Here is a 2,744-nt window from a genome sequence, read left to right on the forward strand (position 1 = left end):
AGACAGAGATACAGAGGCAGAGGCACAGAGACAGAGAGACAGAGAGACAGAGAGAGACAGAGACAGAGAGATAGAAACAGAGACAGAGACACGGGGCTGCCCTGCCCCACAGCGGGGCAGTTTTGTAACTGCAAAGAAAATGCAAGTAAAAACTGACTCATCTGTGACTCAATCCCACCTAATAATAAATAATAATAAAAATTAATAACTGAAAATGGAATTGGGAAACATAAATGGGGGTCGGGGGACCTGTTCCTGGACCTTGGAACACTTGTATCCTCAGGGGTGGAATGTGAAGTCTTAAGCAGAGCCCTGGTTGAGCCCCAGATGGCCAGCAGAGGGCTCTGGTCCAGCACTGAGAACCTGAACTGCCACCCAGGCTTGCCACCCCCCTCCCTGAGACCTCTAAGGACTTCTCTCATCCTAGGGCTCTGCTAACCCAAACACACAATACCTCGTGGTCCTAATTAGAGCACCTCAGGGAGTCAGCCATCAGCTGCCGGATGTCTGTCGCTTCTTCCCTTGGGCTCAGCCTCCCCATTTCCAGGCTTTCCTGTGAAAGCTCAGTTGCCTCAAAAATTAGTTTTAATTTGTCCCAAATGTTTGTTTGCGGTTTTTGTCATCCTGACAGGAGCTAGAACCACCCAAACAGAGTGAACCTCAACTGAGAAAATGCCTCCACAAGAGCGGCAAGCTTGTGAGGCGTTTTCTTGACTGATGATTGATGTGGGAGGGTTCAGCCCATTGTGGGCGGGGCCAATCCTGGGCTGGTGGTCCTGGCTGAAAGAAAGCAGGCCTAGCAAACCAGGAGGAGAAAGCCAGTAAGTACCACCCCTCCACAGCCTCGGTATGAGCTCCAGCCTCTGGATACTTGCCCTGACTTTGGGGATGAACTGTGATGTGGAGAAATAAACCCTTTCCACCCAAGTTGCTTTGGTCATGGCAATAGAAACCCTAAGGCGCGTGGAGATTTGTAGTGGCTATTGTGTTTAAACAGCCATCAACAATACACGTCAGCTCCTACCGCACACCATCCCCACATTCTATTCAGATCTTCTGTTGCTAACTCAAAGCCACCTCTATCACTGGCATTCTGTTGAGGGAAATGTCTGGGAATTGTCGCCAGCTCCAGTCAGTCACTCTGTGTAGAAGGTCTAGACTGTGAAGGGTCTCCAGCCAGCTGAGGAGTGTGCTTGGCATTTCTAAAGGCACAGTCCCACTGAGCTGTGGCCAAATCAGTTCTTGTGAACACATTTCTAGACGGTTAAAAAGCACAAAACCACAAAACAGATCTTTGCTTTCTTGCAAGTGCGCCTGTCAGGCAGACCCAAAGTGGGAATTGTGCTTTACAAAACAAACAGTAACAGCTGGCCCCCGTGGTGAGTTCTGACACACTGCATTCTGCACGCAGTTCACGGGGGAGGAGTGTTCCGGATGGAGAACAGCAACAAGAAAAAAGAGAATGGAGGATTCCACAGTACCAGCACACCCCTGGCTGGAGAGGGCGGGAGCAGGCTCTCCCAGGCTGTACTCTGAGTGCTTGCCACACCCACCCAAGTTCAGTTTTCACACCCTGAGGGGTGGAGGGAGGTTATATCCCCCCCACCCCCCATGGCCAAGCACCACAGACTGAGATCCGGGAGCTAATGGAGTTGCATCCTTCAGGAGATTTAGAGAATGTCCTCTGTTTTCTCCCCTCTTTTCAGGTGGGTTTGCTTGTAGCCTTTGGTGCCTTTGGCTTCCAGAAGAAAACATCAGTGTCTCTGTCATCTGCGTATGCAACCTTCTGTGGGCATGACTGGGTCCAAACGTCAACCTTCCTCCAGCATGACGTCATCTGAATTCTACTCGTTGCTTGTTCCATGACTCTGCTTCCAAACAAGGTCCTTTCTTTACCAGTAGTGTCTTCTCCAGGGCTAGGATGACTATACCTCAGAGGACTTCAAGAAATCTGACTGGCCTGTGGGTTGGTGGGATCTCTCCATAGGAAACTGATGGTTTTATTCGAACCCGACAGTGGATATATGTAGAGATTCTTCCCCAAGCCACGCTCAGAGCTTCCTGCGGGCCCTCCTCTCCACCAGCCTCCTGGGAGAGTCAGTATATTGGAATCTTTCTAATATTTACCACATATTAAGCATCTACTGAGAACTAAGACAACACAGATGAATGTGGTAGAGTCTCTGTTGTTAGAAGAATTTGACATTTAAAGCTGGAGGTGGTGGTTCTGCTGGCAGAGTGATCATCCCGAATGAACAGCCTGGTGCTGAGAAGAGCTAGGTGTGGTGATATTGTAATCCCAGCACGCAGGAGGTGGGGGCGTGTGCCTTTTTCTCATTACTATGATAAAACACTCCAACAAAAGCAACTTAAGATAGAAAAGGTCTATTCTTAGCTCACAACTTAAGGGTGCACTCTGCAACGGCGAGTAAGTCAAGATATCAAGCGCCTGAAGTACCTGGTCACATCCACAGTCAGAAAACAAAAGAGAAACGCACACGTGCTGCAATGGGGTACATAGGTTCAGCAACAGGTGCAGATGGTCTCCAGCCTGGTCATGTGGCAATTCTCCACTAAGGAACATAGAAGCCCCTTTAGTTAGGTACCCATGACTAAACATCAGCTCCCTTTTTTTTTTTTTTTTTTTTTTTTTTTTTTTTTACCAAGTCCAAGATCTCAGCCCAGGGAATAGTGCCACCCACAGTGGGCATGACTTCATCCTACACCAACCTAAGCAAGAAAAT

The sequence above is a fragment of the Micromys minutus genome (genome assembly GCF_963924665.1).
Source record: "Micromys minutus genome assembly, chromosome: 1".
Classification (NCBI taxonomy): domain Eukaryota; kingdom Metazoa; phylum Chordata; class Mammalia; order Rodentia; family Muridae; genus Micromys; species Micromys minutus.